The following is a 25465-nucleotide window of genomic DNA, read 5'->3' on the forward strand; positions in this document are numbered from 1 at the left end:
TGTTTGTGACTTACATATAAACTTATTTTCCTGCATTTGTTTAGAGATATTTTCTCCGTTTCTCCTAGTATTTAGATCTGATGTGTGGAGATCCAGTAAATTGAAATAAAAGTTGCTGGGCCATTTTTTTCTTTTTTGTTGAAGCATTGCAGAGGTGAAATTCTCATATCTAGTGGCCACGTTGTGCTATATGCTTGTGTAGTCCCATGGGCATTTCCTGATTCTAAAACAACAGTAAATATTTGCTTTGAGAGACAAAGCTGAGAGGATGTGTGCTTGTAGGATTCGTGTGACTAAAGATATGGCATCCTAATGACCTATTTCGTAAGGCTTTATAAAACCAGGAATAGATCAGTTTTAGAGATACTTTTCAGAATGTTAGAGAAGGACACAGTAGAACCACATGTTAACTGTAATCGCAGAGCTGGGTGCCTGTGGCTCATGCCTGTAATCTTAGCAGGCCAGGCAAATAGTTCTCAGGACCCCCGTCTCTAAAATAACCAGAGCAAAATGGATTGGAGGTATGGCTCAAGTGGTAGAGCACCTGCTTTGTAAGCACAAAGCCCTGAGTTCAAACACCAGTCTCACCAAAAGGAAAAACAAACAAACAAACAAAAGACCTAACCAAAAACCAACCAAATGACAGCAAAAGCAAACCTTAGGCTGGTGGAGTGGCTGGAGTGGGAGAATGCCTGCCTTAGCAAGGGTGAGTCCTTAAGTTCAAATACTGCCCCCAAAAAAGCAAACCTTGGGAATTTTGGGACCTAGGGACAGGAATGTAAGGTTTGGGTTATATTTAGGGAGAAAGGGAAAATTTGTGGAGACATTTTAGAGCTCTTTCCCCTGGGCTGTTTGAGAATGAGCACGCCTTTCTGCGTGCTGTGGAATGCCACAGGATTCTGCTTCTTATTCTGTTGTCCCTTAACTGATAAGATAATATTGATAGAGTGTGGCTAGAATGGTGATAATAGTTTTAAGTAAATCTGTATTTTGTGAGGTATGAAATCTATAGGCCATCTATAACTATTTAAAAAGTAGTCTTTATTTGAAAAGTCTAAAGGAGAATTTTTGGCAAATTACAAAAGGCGAGAACAGGCACAGGAAGTACCTGTGTTTTTGTAAGCCTAAGGTATTATATGGCACTATACAACTTAAGTCCGGAGCAGTGGTCCTTAGCCAGGGGAGATTTTGCTTCCATGGAGCGAGCTGTTTCTCTTGTCCCCTTCTTGGAGTGAGCTTTTTCTCACTCCTGGTTATTATTCAACCTAACTGGGGCTAACTGGGGGGGGGGGTGACTGGAGATGCAGAAAAGACACAGGATAGACAGACAGACAGAAAGTGGGGTCAGGTGTGTTGGGTGCTTGGGCGGAGATGCCCAACCCTAATTGTGTTTTTTCTCTATCTTTGTTCTTCAAGGCCTTACTCCTTTGTAGTTCTTTAAAATCTTGCTTCTAAAGTCATCTTTAAAACCTTGCTTAAAACCTCTTTCCTGAGACTTGCACTGTCCCATATTTTCTCTTAGTTGTTCTTTACCATAATCTTTCAAGGTTTTTGCCCCCAGACTTGCACTGTCTCTTTAGCTTTCTTAAAGCCTCAGTGTTCAGACTTGCAAACAAACAACAGCTGTGCCTAAAAACTGCATATGCATAACTCTTAAAAATTCTGTCCTTAGACTTGCACTGTCCCATATTCTCTTTGGCTTTTCTTTAGCTTAGCTTTTCTAAAGCCTATGTATAAAGTTCTTGGTGCAGACTTTCTGTCAGCCTCTCTTTAGCAACCCCTTTAGCAATTCTTTTCCCTTCCAAAAGCCTCCCACACTGAAAAGCCAAAAGCACAAAAGCAAAATGCCTAAGGCCAACAGCCTTCCCCATCAAAAAGCCAAAAAAGCAAAAGCCTCAAAGCAAAGGCAAAAGCCCCAAAGCAAAAAGCCTGGCATCCTCCTTCAGGGAGTCTTTTATATCCAGTGGTAAACAGGGTGGAGCAGCGGTTCTTGGGGAGGGGCGTGACATTGTAACAGGTGAACCTGCATTCCTGATTCTCTGAAGGTAAACAACTTAGAAGCAGCTGTTCTGCATTTTCCTCTTCCTCTGCCAGGGCTGTGCCAATCTCGGCCTAGAGATACACGTCTTAGGAAAGCAGCTGAGCTCCATCTCGCCTTGCTTACGTCCAGTTCCCATAGGCTTCTCATAATCTGCTCTGCACTCTTCCAGAAGGTATTTGGCAGTGTCTTGACACTTTTCTTGATGGTCACACCCAGCTTGTGCGTGTGCGTGTGCGCGTGCGCGTGCGTGTGCGTGTGTGTGTGCGCGCGCGTGCGTGTGTGTGCGTGTGTGTGCGCGCGCGTGTGCGTGCGTGCGTGTGCGTGCGTGTGCGCGTGTGCGTGCGCGCGTGTGCGTGCGCGTGTGTGTGCGCGTGTGCGTGTGTGCGTGCGTGTGTGCGCGTGCGCGTGCGTGCGTGTGTGTGCGCGTGTGTGTGTGCGTGTGCGTGCGCGTGTGTGTGTGTGTGCGTGCGTGTGTGCGTGCGTGTGTGCGTGTGTGTGCGTGTGTGTGTGTGTGTGTGCACTCACATGATGGTGGCAGTTGGTGGGGAGAGACGAGAGATGCTGTTAAACATTCTACAGTGTGCACAGAGGGACCCTACAACCGAGAATTTTCTGACCCGAAGTGTTGACAAACGTTCTCTCCTTGGCCAGAGTTTAATTAGGCTCCTCGGAACCCTTTCTCAACTTTGCCCTGACGTGGGTGCCTGCATCCTGATTTCAGCCTGTGTAGCCACATTTTAGCAAGAATCCTGCTAAGTCAGTTTTGTAAGATTCCCTCTCTCCCTTGATATCTGATCAGATTTCTCATTTTTTGTCCTTGCTGTTCAATCGCTGTGGCCTGCCTTCAGCAGGAGTCCCGATAGGCCAGCTTATCAAGAATTGCCCTACCCCTGGGATCTCCTTTTACTACCTGGCCCTCCACTGACCCCTTGCTCTGCTCATGGGCTATGATCCCTACCTCTGTTTGCTGTATTCTGAGTCCAGCCTGGTCTCTGCGCTCTCTCTGTTCTTTGTTGTGTTAATCCAGACACCTGTTGCGATGGTCCTGAGTAGAATTTTCCTTACCATTTTAGTAGCATTTAACAATGTCCGTAGTGCAGAGGTTGAGAAACCCTCAGCTAAAGTGATGTTTGCACCCCGTATCAACTGAGGGCCAAGCTTCACAAAGGGCTCTGCAGTAGCCCATTTCCTTTTTGGGTTTCATTGTTTGAAAGAGAAGGGGGTCAGAAGTGCAAATGTCCTAGGATCAGTTACCTCAAAGATTAGGAGGCCATTTGTAAAGATATTTTGCCTAAGGTTTGTAGCTCAGTGGTAGAACATGTGCTTACAAGGTCCTGGGTTCAATCCCCAGCACTTAAAAGTAAAATAGAGAGTAGGGAGGGCAAAAGGGAGGAGGAGGGAAAGGGTGAAAAAAAGTGAAATTTTCCTCTAAGAGCTCCAGGGTAGGAAGGGCAGTCTGGAGAAGGGTGATTGTGCTGTTTGGCTTTACTCCCTGGTATCCTTAAAAACGAAATAATGTTGGCTGTCCGTCTAGGGACTTTCTTTCCTCTTCATCATTTTCCTACTTGTTGGTAGCTTTATTAAAAGATGAAGCCTTGGGCTGAGTGAGGTGGCTCACACCTGTAATCCTATCTACTCAGGAGGCAGAGATCGGGAGGATCATGGTTCCAGGCCAGCCTGGGCAAAAAAGTTAGCAAGAATCTATCTCAACAAATAAGCTAGGCATAGTGGTACCTACTTGTCATTCCAGCTTGTGGGTGGCTATAGGTAGGAGGATCCTGGTCAGAGGCTGTACTAGGTAAAAACACAAGACCCTACCTAAAAACTAACACAAGCAAAAAAGGACTGGGGCTGTGGCTCAGGTGGTTGAGCAAGCAAGCTCAAGCCCTGAGTTCAGATCCCAGTACCAAAGAAAAATGATGCCTTGCAATTTTTAATTCACAGAAAAATGCTAAAAGGCAAATGTATGAACTTGTTAAGACAAACTTACATAGTTATTAAGCAATAGATAGAAGTGATTGTTGTAAGTTCCCTCATTCTCACTGGTTCTCTAATGGGGTCTGAAGGTATGTATCTGTATTTTGGGATAGAAGTTAATGAGGTTGGGTTCCTCATTGGGAAGCTAGAGACAAATAAAACCTTTGAAGATAATACTCAGCTTGCCCTCTTTTATTTCACCTGCTTGCTTCCTAAGAACTGGAGCCCTTGCATCTCTTGTCTGTGTGGCTTCGATATTGACTGGCGCTTCCTTCTCTGGGTGAACGTGCTGGTTCCCGTGGCTTACTCAGCTGGTGGGAAAGTCTCTCGTGACACATGTGCTCAGTACAAGTCCAGCCTCTGGACCATGCCAGCTGAGGTTTCTGTGTCTAAATGGCCAAATGACTACCAAGTCCTTGTGCGTGCAAGTTAGGACTTAACTCTGCATTCTCTTCCATGTCTTCACATGAAGTTTAATCTTCCCACTTGCTTCTGAAAATTCTTCATTTTGATTGATTGGAGGTCATTAGAGTAGAGATTCTGTTGCCGTTTATAGGCAGGTGGAATCTTTGCAAGGGACTTTATGGCCACTGTGAGGCCATTTTAAGAGACTCTTAATGACTTGTAATTGCCAATATAGGAAATGTCCAGAAGGACCTGGAGAAATTTAAAAATTTATGCAGTGAAAGAGGGGAACACATAGAGATTTTTAATTAGCAGCAAAGGGAACTTTGTGGCCACTCTTTATTTTTCTAGGCTCCCAAAGGACCATTTTGATATGTTAGCAACTAAATAAGACAACTTGTAAGTAACTAGACAGAACTTACTAATTTACTGTTTCTTATTAAGTTAATAGACATTGGAAAAAATTTTTTCATCCCTTCCTGGATTGGATTGAGATCAGCCATTTTCTTCATGTAAAATCCTTCCATTTAAGGAAAAATAAACTACTCAGGTACCCTCAGAAATACTGGACAATCTAGTTGAAGAGGGCTGATTTTGGAGGCAGTCTGCTTGGGTTTGAATCTCGGCACTGCTCCATGTCACTTGGGGCAAACTGTTTAACCTCTCTGCCTCATTCTGCCCAACTGTAAAACAAGAAATAGTATATGTACTTCACAGGGTTGTCGTGAGGCCAGTACTAGTTTACATGCAAAGTATTTAAGTCAGTCCAGGCCACATGGTAACTGCTGTTGAAACCTTGGGGCTAAGGACCTAATCTAGCCAAAGATATTTTTAGGGTATTCAAGATAGTATGTTCAGATATTTCCAGAAATTTAAGAACCTAAGCCTAATTCTTTGAAATACCTTAACATCACAAAGATAAATGAAACTGTTGGAGGTGTTAAATTATATGTTTTGCAAATAGGTTACTCACCATGGATGCACCAAGGTATAGCTTTATGTTTATGGTAATTTTAGCTGACAGAGGTTGCTGTGGCACTGAAAAGCGCTGTGGCCACTGCCATGCCCTGGATATCTCTCAGGGCAGTGGGTTAAAATGCACTCAGTCAAATTGGAGCGTCCACTGTGGGAATACAGATTTGCTGAAGAGCATGGCAGTGAAGGTCCCATGGGGTTCAGTTTGGGCATGGTTAGCAAAATACACAGCATTTAAATTTCAGTGGAATCAGCAGAAAGGCAATATAAACACCCAAATTTAAAATGTTTCATAGAAAAAAACTGGCCATATGTGGCAATTTTTCTTCAGCTTGGTCAGTGGACATGAGGTTAGAAGATTAGGTGTTTTTAATAAGCACACTTACACTATTTTAATGTACTGCAAATGAAATTTGCCTTCCTAAAATATCACAGGACATTCCTAAGGCTTTATCTTCATAATAACGATATTTTATATGTGTCGTATAACCAAGTGTACCCATGTTAAGTGTATGCACATATGTAAAAGGATGCAGTGATGGTAGAAAACTTGTGGAAAGACATTTCAGATTTCTTTTTCTTAAATAAAAACAAATTCTTTTCTGAAAATGGTTTTTAAGAATTGTTTTTATTATATTTTTGAATTAGCATACATTAATAATATGAGGGGGACTCATTGTGGTAATTCAATGCATGTGTATCATGTACTTTGATCAAGTTCACCCCTCTATTATATCCCCTTCCCTCCTCACTTCCCCATGTTCAAACAGTTTTTAGTGGGTTTCATATGTGTGTGTGTAATGTACTTCGATCTTTGTTCACCTTTTCGTGAAAATGCTATTTAAGCACACACAAAACTCTAAACAGAATTCTGCCAATGTTTTTATTTTTACTTTTCTTTTTGCAGTAGAGGAGACCAAACCCAGGGCCTCATGCATGCTAGGCAAGTGCTCTATCATTGAGCTGCAGTCTCAGCCCCTTCCAGTTGAGTTTTTAAAAGGATGAAACAGATGCTCTATTGATCTTTTATAGGATTATTTATGTGGCTGGTTTTCTACACTAGAGGAAAAGATTTGATTAATTACCATTAACTGTGACATATCTTGTGGTAGTAAACTCTTTTGTGTATTTGTTTTCCCATTTTTGGGAGGATGAATTGGTAGCTGGATAAATAGTTTCCTGTGAAGCACTTTGTAGAAAGTAAGAGCCTCTTCTGCAGAAGCATAGGATGACTGTGTTGAGCACTTAGGGGACACCTAGGGGCATTGTTCTGTCACTGTGTGTGTTGGATTGGGAGTTTGTGTCAGGTCCTCACAGTGTCCTGTACATCATCAAGGTGGTTACTTAGGCTTGGAGCTGCAGGCTGTCACCATCAACACAGAGTGGTTAAAAAGCCAGTTGAGGGTAAAGTGTACTGCTTTGATTTTAGTAACTCTTGGCTATCAGATTGTTAGGGCATCATTGTTGATAAGGTGACTATATAACTTGATGCTCTTCTGCACGTTTTTCTCATGCGATTTCTTTAATGCTACACAGTAAGAAGGCAGCTGTCAGTTATGATAAAGACACAATTGACTGTCCAACCCAGGCCTTCCAAACCCAAGTTTAGGACCACATGGGTTTGGGTTCTTTCTTTCTTTTTTCCTTTTTTTTTTGAGATGGGGGTCTTGCTATGTTGCCAAGGCTGGTCTTGAACTCCTGGGCTGAAACGATCCTCCTGCCTCCTGAGTAGCTGGGAGTACAGGCACCATTTATTTGGCTCTGCTTGCTTTTTTAGTAGGTTATTGGATATGACTTGCTAATATTTTGTGGAGGATTTTTACACATGAGAGAGATGGGTATGTAGTTTTCCCATTTTGTCTTTGGTGTTAAGCTAATGCTGGTCTGAGAGAACAACATGAAGGATTCCTGCATCTAGGAGAGATTACAGAGAAGTGATGGAACTTCCTCCTTCACTGTCTGGTGGAATTTACTAGTGAAGTACATAGTGCTTTCTGTTTTAGAGGGCTACTAATAATTGACTCAACTCCTTTACTGTACGTAGGCTTACTCACATGACCTTCTTCTGTTTGTATGAGTTTTGGCAGAACGTCTTTCAAGGAACCGGTCTGTTTCATCTAGGTTATCAAATTTGTGGGCATAGAGTCATGCATAATATTCCTTCATTGTTCTTTCAGTGTCCAAGGGGTCAGCAGTGATGGTCCAGCCTTCATTAATTTGTGTTTTCTACCTTTCTGTTGTAGTTAACCTACAACTGAGGGTGATCAGTTTTATTGACCTTTTCAAAGCACTTGGGGGTTTAGTTGACTTTCTCTACAGACTTCTTGTTCCTAATTTCATTGATTTCTGCTGCAGTTTTTATTATATTTTTCTTCTGCTTACTTATGATCTAATTTGCTCTAGTTTGTATAGTTTCCTGAGGTCACAGCTTAGATTATTGACTTAGATAGTTCTTCTTTTTTAATGTGTGCATTAGTCATATAAATTTCCTCCTAAGCACCACTTTTACTGCAGCTTACAAATTTTGCTGAGTTTTAATTTTCACTTAGTTCAAAATCTTTAAAAATTTCTTGCGATTTTGTTGTTATTTTATTATTCATATGTGCATACAAGGCTTGGGTCATTTCTCCCCCCTGCCCCCACCCCCTCCCTTAACACCCACTCTGCCCCCTCCCTCTCCCCCCCACTCCCTCAATACCCAGCAGAAACTATTTTGCCCTTATTTCTAATTTTGTTGTAGAGAGAGTATAAGCAATAACAGGAAGGAACAAGGGTTTTTGCTGGTTGAGATAAGGATAGCTGTACAGAGAGTTGACTCACATTAATTTCCTGTGCATGTGTGTTACCTTCTAGGTTAATTCTTTTTGATCTAACCTTTTCTCTAGTTCCTGGTCCCCTTTTCCTATTGGCCTCAGTTGCTTTAAGGTATCTGCTTTAGTTTCTCTGCATTAAGGGCAACAAATGCTAGCTAGTTTTTTAGGTGTCTTACCTATCCTCACCCCTCCCTGTGTGCTCTCGCTTTTATCATGTGCTCATAGTCCAATCCCCTTGTTGTGTTTGCCCTTGATCTAATGTCCACATATGAGGGAGAACATACGATTTTTGGTTTTTTGAGCCAGGCTAACCTCACTCAGAATGATGTTCTCCAATTCCATCCATTTACCAGCAAATGATAACATTTCATTCTTCTTCATGGCTGCATAAAATTCCATTGTGTATAGATACCACATTTTCTTAATCCATTCGTCAGTGCTGGGGCATCTTGGCTGTTTCCATAACTTGGCTATTGTGAATAGTGCCGCAATAAACATGGATGTGCAGGTGCCTCTGGAGTAACAGTCTTTTGGGTATATCCCCAAGAGTGGTATTGCTGGATCAAATGGTAGATCGATGTCCAGCTTTTTAAGTAGCCTCCAAATTTTTTTCCAGAGTGGTTGTACTAGTCTACATTCCCACCAACAGTGTAAGAGGGCTCCTTTTTCCCTGCATCCTCGCCAACACCTGTTGTTGGTGGTGTTGCTGAGGATGGCTATTCTAACAGGGGTGAGGTGGATTTACCACATTTTCTTAATCCATTTGTCAGTGGTGGGGCATCTTTAGCCCATCTTTTTTAGAATTACGTAATTTAATCTTATTGCATGTGTGTTTATTCATTAGCATAGTTAACTTTTTCCAGCATAAAATTAGAGAGTTGTTCTTCCTGATTAAAAAAAATTAAATGGTGAAGGGGATAAGAAAGGGAGAAATGAAAGAAGCAATGGCTATTGAGTTATTTGTCCATTCTCTGGTTAACTGTAATTATTTTCAAAATGGCCCCTAAGCTGACATTAAAATATACATATAAACTGAACCATTACTGAAAAGGTAGAAGTATGCAGTAAAATGGAGAAAGCAGTTATGTCAGAAGGCTAGTCCTGTCAAGTCGCATTAATTTCTCCTGGTCTAAGAAAGGACCTGGAGACAGAAGATAATTTCAGATTAAGGTATCTGATAAGTACTATAAATTCCTATTACTGATTAAAAAAAAACCAAGGTGATACTTTATAGGGAAAATTAAAGAATTTATCTAAAATATTACTACCAAAATAGTTGGTCATCTCCTCATTGCACTGAGGTGGACTGCAGTTATAGCTGGAGGCAGGTTGCTTACTTTCTATACAGATTGGCAATAGGACACTCATTTTAATTTCTCTGTTATTTGTATTTCATCTTGGCCTACACAAAAGATTGAGGAATTAGTAGAAATGCAGGATAAAAAGAGAGAGAAAAGTTTGAAGATGAAAACAAGAGGGTACAGTTAGCCAGAGCCCATGGGAATGCCTTAACAAGGTCTGTCCTGGTTCCTGGACATAGACCATGAATTTGGATCTGAGCTTCACAGGAACAGCTGGATCAAATAAAGGGAGTGCAGGTTGAAACCTCACACTGCTCCAATGGGAGGTATCACAGGGGAGGACCTGAGCCTCTCTGCGCTGGGTTTATGGTGTTTGCACACCTTACCTCCCAAGGTTTGAGGACCTTTCCTTCCATTGGCTTCCATCAGTGTGATTGAGTTTTGTTTACTTTCTCCGATTTGTCTTTTTCTCCTAGATCAAATATTTGAGAAGGAAACCATCAGCTTTAATTCATTCTTTCTAAGTCAGGCCACATAAATTACAATTTTTCAGCTGTCCTGTCCATGTCTTCCCCAGTAAGACCAGATGTTCAACTTTGTAGGTGTCAGGTTCAAGGACTTGCTGCCTACTCTGGAGACTGGAGGAAGATGGTGTGAGAGGGGCTGCTTCCCCCCAAAGCCTTTATTGCAATCATTTACACAGCATCTTTATGATTTAAAAACATACTAGTCATCAAGGAACCTATTTAGGAGTTGAGACCTGAGGTAAAGTCTTCTGGAGGTCCTTGAGAAGAGGGCGGTGAGTGATCAGAAAGAGACAGCATTCTCTCAACAACATCCCGCAACAGTGCAGAGATGGTTTTTCTCATAGCTGCTACTTGTAGTGTCTCTCAGTTCAAGCCATGCATATGTCAGAATACAATTTAGTAGATGTGATCCTTTCAGGATATAAAGCAACGAGGTTGAAGAATGAAGCTAAGGTTGATTTAGAGATAAAATTTAAGGGACAAAAGTTTCCTTCTTCTTTTTTAAATTGAGGTAAAATTCATACAATATACAATCAACTCCTTTAAAACATGGCTTTTAGTGTATTTGCAATGTTGTATAACCATTACCTCCCTAATTTCAAACCTTTTAATTACCCTGTAAGAATCTCCTGTACCCATTAAATGAGCATTCTCCATTCCCACTTCCTCTTCCCCTGTCCTCAGGCAACCACGAATCTCCCTGGTCTATAGATTTGCCTACTTGGGATATTTCATATAAAATGTATCAGTAAGCAACCTTATGTGTCTGCTTCTTTCCCTGAGTATCATGTTTTTGAAGTTCATTCAAGTTGTAGCATGTATCAATACTTCACTCTTTTTTGTGGCTAAATAACATTGCATTCCATACCTCACAATTTATTTGTCTGTGGATGGACATTTAGGTTGTTTCTACCTCTTTGTTACTGTGAATTGTGCTGCTGTGAACATACATGAACAGGTATTTGTTTGAGTGTCTGTATTCAATTCTTGTAGGTATATAAGCAAAATTGCTGAGTTATATGTAACTGGGCAATATGGTAATTCCATGGTTAGTTTTTAAGGAATAACCAAACTTTTCACAGCTATACCATTTTGTATTCATTGTTAATAATATATGAAGGTTTCTAGTTCTCTATATCCTTACCAACAGTTGTTATTTTCTGAATTTTTAATTTAAGCTTTTTGTTCTTTTATTATAGGCATTCTGGTAGGTATGAAGTGTTGCTTCACTGTGATTTCCATTCGTGTTTCTTCAATAACCAATGCTGTTGAATACTTTTCATATGCTTATGGCCACTTGTGTATTGACGTCGGAGAAAAGTCTGTTCAAGCTTCTTTTCCCATTTTTGAATTGGATTGTTTTTTGTTGTTGAATTTTAAGAATTCTTATTAAAAAAAACCCTTATTAGAATGCCCAGTTGTCAAGAAAAATTGTGAAGCAAATAAAGCAACAGAAAAGGATGGCCCATTCATAAGAAAAGATGAAATTGGCTGAAATCATCTATCAGGAACCCCAGATAGTAGACTTATTGGAAAAAAACTACGTGACTGGTCTAAACATGCTGAAAGATCTTGAGGAAACCATCGTAAAGAACTAAAGCAAATCAGGAGAACAATATATGACCAAGTGGATGATACCAATAAGGAGAAAGATATTATAAAATGGAACCAACTAAAATTCTGGAGGTGAAAGGTATAATAAATAAATAAGTTTATTTACTAAAGGGGTTCAATAGCAGATTTGAGCAGGCAGATAAAAAGAATCAGTAAAACTGAAGATAGCACAATAGAAATTACCCTAAGGAATAGAAAGCAAAAAGATTGAACAAAAATGAGGACAGCCTAAGGGGTCTATGGGATGCCATCAAACAAATATACCCACTTAGCATTGTGGGAGTCCTAGAAGGACTGTGACAGCAGCAATCAGCAGCTGGATATGGTCACCTGGCCCTTGTGCTTTTCCAACAGTTGGGTGTATATATATTTGTGCAAGCTTTACTTAATATTGTAATTAAATAATTTAATTAGCTAAATTTTTATGTAAACCAATTAAATATGACAGCAAAAGATGTTTCTTAGAAAACAAAGTTTAATGCTTTAGAAAAACTTAATGACTCAATAAAAAATTATCTTTTAGTTGAGTGTGGATGGCACAACTGTAAACTAGTGTGAAAAAAGTGTAAAAACTTGATAAGGACTCTGCATTCAGATTGCTTAGCAAGTGTTACAAGTGTCCTTATTTATCTAAATTAAAGTTATTAATCTCCATTAAAGAGACCTAACCTGGAAAAATGGAAGTACTGTATGTATGATAGGGGTGTTGTATGCCAGAAAGAAGACATGTAATACCAATCAATAGGGCTCATGCACCAAGAAAACGACCCCTACGTAAAAGATTAAAAAAAAAAAAAAGATTAGCAAATGGATATATAGTCATATGTTGAAATGAAAATAATATTTATATAAGTTTTTATGATTCCATCAATGAGTTAACTTATTAAATTAACAATTAACTATCCAATCTGATTATTCTGGGTAAAGCGTTTTTGGTGTATCTGTTACTTCCAAGCCAGAGTACTCCACCCTTAATTTAAGTTAACTGCAAGGAATTTTATCTCTCATAACACGTTTCTACGATAGATTTCAGGACTATTTGGCTTGTCAGCTTGACAGTGTCATCAATGAGCCCTATCTCTTTCCTTCTGTCATCAATGTATTTTCCCTTAGGTTGGCCCCTGTCAGAATTGCGAAGTGGCTTCAGTATGTCCAGAAGTAGAAAGAGTTCCAGCTCTTCTTCTGTCTCCTCTAGAGGAGCAGGGGACATTTCCCACAACCCCCTTAGCAGACTAGCTACATGTTTCACTGGCTAGACATGGGTCACCTACCCACTCTTAAGCTGCCCCTAGCAAGGACCCATTAGACTTTAATCCTGAAGGTAGACTTAAACCTGAGTCATGTGAGGCAGTGATAGGTTCCTGAGTAAAATCAAGTTGCTAACAAAATACAAAGGACAAACCAGCTGTTGAGTGGTAACTAGTTACTATCGATGGACAGAAAATCCTCCATGTGACCTTCCTTGAATGTTATTTCTTTTAACTAAGATTTTAAGAAGACTGGAGCAGCAGAGAATTTAATATTGTTCTTTTTTTAGAAAGCATTCACGTTTGAGTTATTCAAAATTGTTGTTTAGGAATATATTTGTATGCTTCACAGTGGTCATCTGAATGAATGGCAGGTTGCCTTGCCCTTCTGAAAAACTGTGAGAAGTGTAGCAACCACACCTGAATAGATGGCTTCCTCACCTTTGCTTGGAAGGGGTCAGGGGTAAACTGTAGCGGCTAATGATTATAGTGGTCCAGAATGTTTTACTCTCCTTGCCATTTGGTAACAGGAGCGGTTTTCCTTTGGTGACTCCATCCCCATTTCATGTGGTTTTGGTCAGGATAATAGTTATGTTCATCCATAACCTCCTCACTCCTGCCTGCTTGTTCCTAGCTCTGAAAGTAGTCATGTGACCCAGCCCAGCTAATTGGAACCCCATGTTCTCAGCTGCAGGGATGTGTTTAAGGAAAGGCCATGATGCAATCAGGCAAATGAGAACCTTTCCTGGAATCTTTGTGATACAGCTAGTAAAAAAAAATATGGTTTCAGGGTGGAAATGCAGGACAAATGATAGCGTGGACTGTATTTCCTGAGTCACATGGTGAGTACCCAGGGAGCAGAAGAGAGAGAAACCTGTTGCGGGGCAACCCATGATATGTAGAGGCTAGCGTCGGTAATGGGTGAGCACAAATGAATTTCCTGACAGTAAATGCCATTTTTCTTCTGTTCTGTGAATGACCCCAAATGTCTTCCCAGCAAGATAAGCTAATATATTTCCTATTTGACTTAGGCAAGTTTGAGTTAGGTTCTTATCACCTGTAACTCCCAGCATCCTGATTCATACACAGTCTGAGTGATATACCGTAGGATATTCACTGAACCACTGAGGCTCCAGTGTTCCATGCTGAAGGGCACACTCATGTAACCCAGAATTTTTCTAGAGCTGGTATTACTAATTGCTCATCATGGCCACAGGAAAAATATCTCACCTGGGAATTGATCAGAATTTAAACACTACCTTATTCCTGATAAATGCTTCAGGACTGGGGAGTTGCCCAGGTTTTTCTTGAGAGATGCTATTCTGCTTATATTTGTTATGATCAACGCTTAAAAAAACAGGTCAAACTGTTGGCGAGGCTTACTTGACGCATCAGTGGTTATCTCTTTGGACTATTCATAGTTTGTAAAAAGAGAGGCACACAACCGGTGTGACAAACTCTTACCTTTAGTTTCTCTATAGGTGGGGCTTATGCTCCCAGGGGACTTTCCTGTTGTTCTGCATTCAAAACGGATCTGAGTAGAGTTCTAATTAGTGAGGGTGGAAAGTAGGAACTTAATTGATTGCGGATCTGAGGACAAAGGGTTTGAGGTTAGCATCTGCCCAAAGGCTCTGCGCTGTGGAGAAAACCTGCCATTGACACAATAAAATAGTCAGGTCTTTAGGACTCAGTGTGCCCAGGTATACCTGGGGAGAAATACTCAATTAAGCAGAACCTGGAAGGAAGGAGTAAGCATGCCAGAAGAATTTAGCATTTTTCCATTTGTAAAATTTCAGTAGAGTGGTAACTTTTGTTTCCTCAAAGATGAATAAGGGACAAATGCAGAGAAACAGAATCAGCCCAATCCAATTTCAGGACGAGAATATGAAGTTAATGTAGTAAAACAAGTTTTTCAGGGTAGCAGGTCTTTACATTCTTCAACTGTATTGAAAACATGGACTGGTACCCACCATGTAATGACTGCATCAGGATAGGAGAAATGACCCAAGCCAGCATTCCCTGCTGTGCACTGAGTGGAGTGCTGTTAGCTGTCCTAGTGTGCTGTGGACTGAACAAAATTGTATGTTGTTAAAGGGTATTAAAAAGAAACCAAGCGGTCACTGATAAAACTCTTCTTTCGTTCTCAGAAGCTTGCACAGAGTAATTTGGGATTTCTAAAATGTAAAACAGTTTGATAAGCTTGTGAGCTCTTGACCATCTGCAAATCAAGTTTGTTTGCCTAGAGTTGTACACAGAAAGAATCAGTCGTCAGACCTGAAAAGGCTCTCTTGATAAAGTAGGACAGATTGTGCCACCCCCAAGAGAATGGTAGGCTGCCAAGACTTGGCCAGCGACTTTTATTTAAAGATGTTTTGCCGTATGGTTTTCTCAGAGAGCTAAAGATCAGGTCTCAGAGTCTAGCACATATTCATTAATAAATCATGTTCTTGAACTAGGGCAGGTGCTTGCCTGTATTTGGTGGTAGAGTTCAGATGGGGTTGTTGGAAATGGGGGAAGGAAATTGACCCTGGTGATGAGTAGGTAGAGTGATTTTTTTTTTCCCTTGGGACAAGATAGTGTATGAAATATTTATTATGACTGCAAAGCTCTGCTGAGTTTCCTATGACCTTTGTAAGGGAAGTACTTCCACTAAAAAAAAAGGCATACCTTCAAAGAGTGCTGAATTTCAGAACAAAAAACTGAAACTAGCTATGTCAGATAGGAAGAGATTTAGAACTGTGGTAATTATTTTAAAAATGTATTTACAAACCAACTTTGCTTCCTGGGATAGAGGACTCATCTGCCCCACCTTTATAAATGAGAAACCAAATGCGACATTCCGTTAGCATTTAAGGCAAAAAAATGAGACTCCTACAGTGTTGAGCAGAAGGGTTTTATTTCTAGCAAAGGTCTCTACTCAGAGTAGCATTGCCTCCCTCAGTGGTGTCTGCAACTGCCTCAATTCATGCCATGAGAGCTGCATCTCATTTTTTAAGGGAAGATGAACTGTGAGTGAGAAAGGAACTAGAAATTAAGAAAAAGCTTAAAATGTTAGAACATCTTGTGTGCTACTTTAAGCCCTGATTATCTATTTTTGACCTCCTTTCATCCAACATGTACATTAATTTTTAATAAATTATCTGGTATATCTTTATTATCTTACCATTATACATTGCCAAATGGTGTGGCAGATAATCTTAGATTCATGTCTCTATCTGTCTGTCTTACCCATTTATCTATCCATCTGTCCGTCCATCTATCTATCTATCTATCTATCTATCTATCTATCTATCTGTCTGTCTTTGAGATAGAGTCTTGCTTTGTTGCTCATGTTGGCCTTAAATCTTAGATTCAAGTAATCCTCCTGCCTCAGGCCCCCAAGTACCTGGGACTGTAGCTATGTGTCACTGGGCCTGGCTTTGCTGGCATATAGAATAGGAAACAGCTTTGATGTGAGCAAGAGCGTCTGTGATCTTGTTATTATTTATTTTTTGCAGTACTCGGCAGATGCTGTTCTGCTGAGCTACACCCCTGGCTTTATTATTTATTTTGAAAGTTACAACGAAAGTTACAGGAAAGTCCCACTGCTTCCTTCCTATGAGTTTTTAACACTTTGAGAACCATAGTTTTGCTTCTGAGAGAGATGGAGACATTCACAGGGGTAGAAGGCATCAGGAACTGAAAAGAACGGCGTAGGCTGGTGCTTACCAGAGAGATCATGTTATCTGTCCTTTAAACAAGGTCAGTTGTTGACCCTGGAAGCAGGAGTTATACTGAACTTAGAGTTTTATCCTGAGATAGCTTATGTCTGAAGGATTCTGAAGAAGACAGAATCTAGAAATAAAAATTGGAGAGGCTGTTTGAAGTGAGGGCTGGAGGAGACAATGCAGCAAATTTGAGCAGCCAGGCAGGCCCCACCAAGGCGGGTGTGCAGAAGGCTGGGAAGAGGCACGGAGAGGGAACAGGGAGATAAGTCAAGGTCTGTGTAATAACACTGCATTGTTTTAACTGGCTCGGTGCATTTAAGTAATTCAGTTTTTATTTAATTTTTAGAATATCTCAGAGAGGTATAACATCTGCTGGATATCCTTCTGGGAACTTAAGATCTAGGAAAGACAAAGCATGTGCAGCAGTTTAGGGGACAAAGGCCCTGGGGACCTGCCTCTGCCCAGTCTAGTAATGGTATATATACTGAAGTCTAACCACTGTCCAGCATTGGCTCCTTTGGTTGCTAGTTCTGGAGTCCTTTGCCTTTTGCCTGGGGCAGGATCTGGGCCATCTGGAGGTTTGTCATCGGGGCATAGGAACTGAAGCTAAATAACAGCTCTGGGTGGCCCAGGTTGGAGCTCTGGGTAAGGGACGAATGATGAGAGAGACGAAGCTGCCTTCTACATGCCCTTCAGGTGAAGAACAGCACATCATTGACCTACAGCATTAGGTTGCACCAAAGCATTTAGCAGTATGTTTGCATAGAAAGGCTCTAGGGACCATGATTTGACTTTTCTACTCTGGCAAGGATTAGAATCACGGGGTGCTCCAACATTGGTAATTTAGAATTGGAACCCATTGAGTCTTAAGACCAGATAAGGTTGGTCTCTTAGGATTGGCTTCACCCTATCAGAGACAAAGCAGAACAAACAGGGAGTTCAAAGGTCAGACAAGTCCACTTCCCAGCATCAACTCTTACATACTCTCTGTCTCCCCAGTGAACCCTCCCTAAAAACTTCCTCCTAAAACTTCTGACCCAAGGTAAATCTGGAAAACTCTTCAGATAACACTTTGTCCTCTTTTTGTGTGTGGTTGAAATTCTTCTCTGTGGTATGTATTGAGGATCCTTTGAGAGAATACAGACAGCCCTAAAATAGAAATAATCTTGTACAAATGAATACTTAATATTACTGCAAGAAAGTAAATGAGCTGGGAAGCAAGCTGACTTTTCAGCCATTGGCATCACTTGGAGCATTTATTAAGCTCTTTACCTTCATAGGGCACTGAGCCAGGGATAGTACAAAATACATTAGCAGATGTGACTTCTGCCCTTGGAGACTGAGGGCACCATTTGTGAGCTCATTCTTGTGTGAAGTATGAAATTTGCCTCTGTTTTCATCTCAGCTGACAAAAAAAAGTATATAGTGGTTGGATCAAGAATAATGGTGGCCAACAGAAGGCTGGCACACAGGGAGACTGCTGCCAGGGTAATTCCTTTATTACTCCATGTTCCTTTCCCATAGTGCTGGTGGAAGAACTTTTAAACACTACACTTGGTACAGTATACTCCTTACGGTTTGTGGATGCAGGTATAAACACATTAAAAGAGGTTTATTTTTCCTACTTTACATCTCTGTCTGGAATGTTATGCTCTGTGTTGGAAATCAGTCTGGTCAAGGAATGATTCACCTTTTTCTGTAGGGCAGGAACATTTTGGGAGCCCCATGTTTTCATTACAACTGAAGGTGTCGTTAAAGCCTAACTGGTCCTGGACATGGTTGGCAACCGGAAGAACTGGAAGATGAGGTTTCTTTGGGCTCCCATATACCTCTCGCTTCTTTTAGTTTCCTCTCTTCACATGTGGCCGGGGGTCCTCCCTGCTACCACTTAAACACATTTTCTCATTTTGAAGTAATTTTACATTTATAGTAAAGTTGTTCAAGTAATATGGAGTGTTCCGTGTGCCCTTCATCCAGCCTCCCTCCATGCTGACCTCTTACTCCCCCTCCCACCGCAAGCAGTTTGATAGTGAAGTCTGTGAGGCGTGTCTTTGAACCTCTTTTATCCTGGGAATCTTGGTGTTCTCAGGATGCAGGGATGGCAGATCCTTCCTCTCACCTTCAAGGAGCCATCAATCTAGGAGTGGGTTTTATTGACTTACTGTTTTAGCTTTTCTTGAGAATTCTTAAATTTTAAAGTGTTTTGGTAATAGCAGCAGGGACCCTAAAGGTAATGGATTTCAGCCATGGTAGAATCTGAATGAAGAAGGGATTTTTGACTTGAGAGTCCTTCCTGGGGCTCTTGAAATTGCTGTTCATTTGTTGAGTCTTCTGTTCATTTAGCATTTAGTGCCAAATGCTGTACTGATCTCCGGAGATAGTAAGTTGAACTTTAAGATACAGCTTTTGTCTTTAAGGGGCTTCTGTTTCGTTAGGCGAAACACAGAGTTACAAAACAATGTGGAAGTGCTGTGATAGGTATTGTGGCAACATGTGGAAGGAGGCCCCGAAACGCAGCCTGATCTCACAAATCTTCTTGAGGCTGCTCTATCTGGAAAGAACACTCTTTGAAAACTACTAATATGTTCTATTAACTTTACAGTTAAATGGTCTGGGTAAATACAGGAGATCATCGGTGCTTTGTTACTTTACCAATGGGCAATACATTGTTCCCCAGAGTCAAGTTAAAGCAGTCATGAAATGTAGCCATGTGCTCATTCATTGTAGTTATCTTCCAGCCTCACCCCCTTTTCCCAGGAGGCAAAATAATTTCATTCCATAGTTGTCTTTAAAATGGTAAAAGACGCTATTTTCTTCCTATAAAAATGTTAGTATAGATACCTACAGCTTCTAGAAAATGATCCTGTATAGATCCTCTCAAAGAACAATGTGCCCTATTATATGGTTTCAGTGAGGTCGCTTGGTTAAAAACTCACATCTGGACTGGTTCTGAAAAGATATCCTTCTGCCACTCAGCATCTTTGGACTCAGAAGTATAGTTTGTCATCATTACTATGTGTTCCTGTGTTCTTATGTATTTCATAATGCACCTACTATGGGGGTTATCAGTTCATGTTCCTTTGGTTTGTCAATCCACCTTTTCTGCAGGTTCATTAGTAGGTGGCACAGGCTGTGTCTTTCTCTGTGGTAGTTCTAGAAAACCACCCAGGAATGCAGACCTGTCAGCATCATAGGAGATTGGAAACTCCCAAGTCTGTACCAACAGTTCCAGTGGAAGCTAACTCTTTGAGTTGGGTCCTGCTCTGCAGGACATTTTCTTTTAAGGCACACAGATTATGTTTGCCCAGTTTATTTAGATTGCATTCCATAAATTCATACATGTGTCTGTCCATTTAGGTAGGAGGTGATTGAGAATGAACTCCAATGGACACAGCCCTGCAGTCAAAACAGCATATGGACAGGTTTGGAAAATGTGAGGGCCCATAGCATTATAATCAGCAATAAGCAGCCTGGTGCCCTACAATCTCCAGACATACCATTGTGTTGGTGTCTGAGGCTTGCTTCCAGTTAAAGATACAAGATGAAACAGAGGAAGTGGTCTATCAAATACAAATCTGTAACCCATACACTCATGACGCATAAAATTGCATAATGGTCTGGCATCAGCAGTAAGCTCTGCAGTTGAGATTCCAGCATCATCGTCAACATGGAGAATTTTTTCTGATGAGCTGCAAGCTCTGACAGTGACCTCTCCAATCCAACCAACACTGCATGCATTTTTGGTTTCAGACCAACTGTAACCAAATCTTGTTTAACAGTTTCTACTGCATATTAGGTTTGTTGAATCCTGCCATGAGGGCTCCAAACAGTGCTGTCATTGTCATCCTGGTTGCAAAACTTAGTGTTGGTTGGGACCTGGATGTGAACCTTCTTCCTAGCCCTGTTTTTGTGCATATTTTTACCTTTAAAAAAACCAAAGCATGGTCATTTTATAGATGCTGTTATATAAATCTTTTCGTGTCCATGAGTGTTCTTTTACACTGTGGTTTTCAGCATTTTGTCATGAAAATTTTGTCATGAGAGATTTCAAGCACAAAGTTGAAGGGACTTAGCAGTAGACCTTTACCCATAATGGAGACTCTGTAATGACTTCGTTCTGTTCTGGTTTATCATGTATCTGTCCATTTGTCCATCATTCTTTTTTTCCAGTAATTTATCTTAATTTTTTGTTATGTTTCAAAGTAAATTGAAGATATCATGAACTATCCTCTAAGTGCTTCAGTACACCTAGCACTAACTAGAATTAAATATTTACTTACAGCTTTTCTTTTGATACAAAATTCGTACTCAATGAAATACATGCATCCTAAGATGTATATTTGGTATAATTGCTGAGTTTTGACCAACACACATACTTATGTAACCCAAAGTCCATTATGATACAGAGATACAGATGCATTATTTATATCGTGACCATCATTACTCTTGAAGGTTCCTTTGGGACCAGTCTCAATCAGTCCCCACCTCCCTGCTTCCAGAGGCAACGCTGTTCTAATTTTTTATCTATAATAGGTTAGTTTTGCCTGACCTATGCTTTCATATAAATGGAACTGTACAACGTATGCTTTTTTGTGTGGTGCTTCTTTCATTTGGCATGTCTTTGGGATTCATCCAGGTTGTTGTATGTTGCAGTATTTGCTCTTTTTTATTGCTGAGTAGTGGTCCATTATATGAACATAACATAGTTTCTCCCACTGATAGACATCTGGGATAATTTCATTTTTTTAGCTATTAGAATAAGTGTTCTGAAAATTCTTCTACATTCTTTTTATGGATATTTATATATGTATATATGTAGATACAAGTTATATACATGTATGTAAATACATATTTTCTGGATTTTTTTTTGTATAAATACCTATGAGTAGAATGACTTGATCACACAGTGAATGCATGTTTATCTTTGTAAGAAACTGACAGGCCTGTTTCCAAAGTATTGTCTTGTTTTACTTTTGTACTAATAATGATGTCAACTCATTGAGTTGCCAGTCTTTTTGATTTTGTTGGTGTGTAGCAAGGTTATGGTACTGAGTACTTTTCATGTGCTTATTGGCTATTTTGCTAATCTTCTTTTGTGAAGGTCTATTTAAACCTTTAAAGAAATTTAAATTGGGTATATTTGTTAGAATTCTTTGTGTATCTTAGCACCAATCCTTTGTCACACGTATGTTTTGTGTGTCTTTACTCCCATTCTGTGATTTGCTTATGCATTTTACCAACCGTGTCTTTGATGTGACTTTTTCTTGTTGTTGTTTTCTGTAACCTGTCTGAGAAGCCTTTGTCCACTCCCCTGTCATGATGGCATTCTCCAGCGTTTTCCTCTGAAAGTTCTGTGGTTTCAGCGTTTATATGTGCATGTGTATTACACCTCAAGTCAGTTTTTGTGAGTGATGTGAGGTAGGGATCAAGGTTGATATTTCTCCATGTGGATATCTAGTTATTCTAGTCATTTGTTGAAAATATTTTCCCTTCACCTGGTAGACTGTGTTGATTTCTTTGCTGAAAGTAGTGTACCGTTTTTAATAGCTGTGTATCGGACTGATGATATTCTGTAAGTTGCATGGAGTCACTTTGCCATTGTTGGCCATTTTGAAGTTTGTAATTTTTGCTGTTAAAAGCAATACTGTAAAAAGTCTTACGTCTTTTCAATCTCTGATATGTAAGTACAAGTGGTAGAAATAATTTTTCAACAAAATTCAAGCCAAATATTTATAAATATAATATTATTGTTTAGCTTTACATAGTATATGTATCCTAATTTTTATTTCTGTGACAAATGAGAATGCCTATAATTTTCAAGATGATAGAACGAGTACTGTGATTAGTACTCATGAGTCTTGTCAGCTGGAAGAAGAAAATTCACATTACTCTGGATTAGTCATCTTTCTCTCACTGTAATGAAATACTTGATAAAAATTAACTCAAAAAGAGAAAAGGTTTATTTTGGCTCATGGTTTTGAAGTTTTCAGTCCAAGATCGGGTGGGCCTGTTGCTTTGAGGACCTGGTAGGTGTGCTGGGTGGCAATAGTGGGAGCAAACTGCTCACATCAAGAGCCAAACCAGAGAGGAAGAAGAGGAAGAGACCAGGGCCCCATCACCCCTTCAAGGGCATGCCCCCAGTGACCTGTGGACCTCCTACCAGGTTCCACCTCCTAAGGTTTCCATCACCACCCCATTGTGCTGCCTTGAGGACCTCACCTTTAATACATGGGCCTTTAGGGGACATTTACCCAAGCCATAGCAGCTTCTAAATGTCATTTTTGCGTTGTTTCTATTATACATACAGCCATAGTTGTTTGAGTAGAGTGGTGTAAGAACTAAAAACTTCAAAGGGACTTCCCTAGAACTAACAGTTCTCCACAGGTTCCTAATATATTGTAAACATGTATTTGCACGCATGGCAACTGACTGAAAACAAGAAACAGGTATTTGACCAATTGTCTGAAAGCGTTCAGTCAGTTATGGAACAGCAGCGGTCATAACTCATGTGTGCATCCTGTCAGATGTGAGGGGTTATCTGTCTTAAGCTATCTTACACAGTAATCAGAAAGACATTTAGATGTGTAAATGATCCCTGAGGTCCGTGCTTATGTTTTATGTAGGTCTATATAAAATTATTCCACTGTGTGGAGTGTTTGTAAATGCTAGCTTCTTTATGTGATCATTTATCCACTTAGAGGAGTAATTTGCAGCTGAAAGGCCACCCCAGATTTCATTGTAAGTATTTGTGATGCTTTTCTTGGGGAAGATGGATTTTTAAGGGAGACACGGTTATTTTAGGTGTATATTTAATGTCTTGTTTTCACGTTCTCTTCCCTACAAACAGAAATAATTGTACATCATTATCGTTTAAGAGGGTTTCTTGTGTTTACTATAATAAAAATTACTATCTGTGATGGAGGGAGTACTCGGATGGAAAACTACGGTTTTCATAAATTATTTAGTCGCCTCTACAGTCTCATCAAGGTTTGATGGCTGCAACGTGTGGCAAGCCTGAATTTGGCAAAGCAGAAAGACAGAGGACTGCACTCAGAACGCGGTCTTAGGATCTGTGTGAGAATGGGTTCTTTGGTCTTTTACATATGCCTTTTAATTTGTCAGTAAATTAGAGACTTCCTTTCTGGGCCATAGCAATTATTTGAACCAAGTGAAAGCTCTTCTGTCTGAAACTTTAAGTAACTGACTAGGATCTATTATAAATAAATGAAAATATTTTGGAGGCTACCCCCCCTTCTCTCCTTTCTATGGGGGACACAAAAGAGCACAATTTCATGAATGGACTCCAGCCTTCATGCGACCAGTTTCTGGATCACTGTGAATACAAGACACGGCGGCCACTCTAACCCAGACCCCACCTGGACTAAACGCATGGTTTCAAATAGAATTGATGTTTTTCGTTGTACTGGCCCTAACATTTAGAGGCATGTTCCAGTGTGAGTCACAGGAGCCCTGGACTGAATTTAATCCGTGGCCATTCTTGATTGAAACACTTCCCTTTTCTCATGGAACCAGCAGGATGACCTCTGTGGCTCTCTGTTCAGGATTCTCCCTGTGGAACGGCAGTGGTGATTTCACCAGGTTGGAAGAAAGGATGGTCACAGCTGGCTGCTGACTGCTGTATATTCTGCCCTGCCCCCAAGCATCCAATTCTAGCCCCCTCCTAGTCTTCTAATGAGAAATAAACTGGAAAGTGCCAAAACCAAAAACATAACACATGTTTAAGGTGAATTTCAACCTTTGCCTCTCTGATTATCTTATCCAATCATCCCATCTTCAGTAACTTTTGATAAAATGTGCTGTATGTATAAAGGAAGCTTACTGTGCTTTTCTCTCTCTCACTTTCCTCCCTTCCTCCCTTCCTGAAGGACATTGTGTGCTCATGTAATTCCAAAGCGGAACCTTAAAATTAAGAATGGTTGCTTCTCCCTCCCTGCCTGTACCCTGTGATCTTTAACTTCGCCCTCAAGGAGAGCATGTTTGCTTTTGCAATCAATTTGGCTGTCTAGTATTTGTGGTTTTCTCAGGGCGGACTCTTGCCACTAATGAACACGGTCATTTATACTGTGTCATGTGTATGGGCCTGTTAAATAATTGATCAGGCCATGGCAGGTAGAGAGTGGCAAATGCAGTCCCTTTGTTACTATGGCGATACATTTGGTTAAGAGGGCTGTCTGTCATTTGGACCACTTGGATCTGGCACATAACTGCTTGTGGCTGAGGTAGTTGGAAGAGCAAATCAAGTTAAGAGAGGGTGGCATTTTGAAGCAAATTAATACATGTGTATATATTTCAGAGACTAACCATTATGGAATGACTTACTCTTTTCTGTTAAAAGCCTTATTCTCAGCTAACTTGTCAGCATAGAGAATGAGTCAGATGATAGATTTGTTTACTTGCTATCATGGTGGGATTTGATCAGTTATTATATAGAATGGTTATTGTGTGAGGTTTGCATTCTCCCCTCTTATCCCTAGGAGGGCTCCCTCTAAGTGTTTATTAGGGATTCTGAAGGGAAGGAACAACCTATTCTCTCCTTTTATTCTTCATTGAGGTCAGGGCTTTGTTTCTGTATTTTTTTCTGTTTTTCTTTTTTCCTCAGCAAATATTTATTGAAGCACCCAGCCAGGGACAGTGTGAGCAAAGCATACGTGATCCCTGCCCTCATTGAGGTCAGTCTCCAGTGGTCATTGTCCACTTACCATTGGCCTCCCCCTGCAGGGCTATCCTTTGCCTTATAGAGAACTTTCTCTCTGTGTGTTTGCTAAGCTTTCAGGATAGCTTTATTTTCCCCAGTATGGTCTTTTAAAGTGTATATTTCTTCCAGTGGTTTTTAATCA

At 40.4% G+C, this 25465-nt stretch overlaps 1 protein-coding gene and 1 pseudogene across 4 annotated transcripts in view; one reads left to right on the top strand and one right to left on the bottom strand.

Moving 5' to 3' along the window:
• The window catches only part of Fhip1a (FHF complex subunit HOOK interacting protein 1A), a 221584-nt gene that overhangs the window by 76769 nt on the left and 119350 nt on the right, over window positions 1-25465 (top strand). The window lies entirely within an intron of this gene.
• On the bottom strand, window positions 19796-20522 carry LOC141411042 (proteasome subunit alpha type-1 pseudogene; annotated as a pseudogene).

Source organism: Castor canadensis, chromosome 9, assembly GCF_047511655.1.
Source record: "Castor canadensis chromosome 9, mCasCan1.hap1v2, whole genome shotgun sequence".
Classification (NCBI taxonomy): Eukaryota; Metazoa; Chordata; class Mammalia; order Rodentia; family Castoridae; genus Castor; species Castor canadensis.